The sequence below is a fragment of the Acyrthosiphon pisum genome, chromosome X (genome assembly GCF_005508785.2).
Source record: "Acyrthosiphon pisum isolate AL4f chromosome X, pea_aphid_22Mar2018_4r6ur, whole genome shotgun sequence".
In the NCBI taxonomy this organism is placed as follows: Eukaryota; Metazoa; Arthropoda; class Insecta; order Hemiptera; family Aphididae; genus Acyrthosiphon; species Acyrthosiphon pisum.
In genome coordinates this window covers 130,999,724-131,000,177 of record NC_042493.1, presented here as the reverse complement: position 1 = coordinate 131,000,177, position 454 = coordinate 130,999,724, and positions in this window count along the sequence as shown.

Genomic DNA, 454 nt, shown 5'->3' with positions numbered 1-454 from the left:
CACACCCCCCACGGCCTCTCAAGGGACGGCTTTGCCTGTTGGTATTATAATATTTGTGTTAAGAATATTTATATGAAAACATTTTTTTTTTTGGATCTGAATGTGAACACTATTTCTTCTATCCATGATGAAAAATGCCCGAGATAATTGTCTGCTTATTCTAATTTATATGCCGCCATAGAATATGTACTAACCTTATCGGTAACTCAGGTTAATTGTGAACGAGTACCTAATTAGAAAATTATAAATTATCAAAAATCGTCTACGTGCTTCGTGCTTCGATGCTTTTTTATTAAGAGGACGCCACACCCGCATTTGATGTCTCCGTCTTACAAACGCGTAACATAGCAAATTTACGCTCAGCAATTCACGTTTTATGCCGTTAGCTTAACAATTAGAGTGAATCGACCTATTATGAAACTTGACGGTAAGGAGATTATCTGTGTTTTGTTGG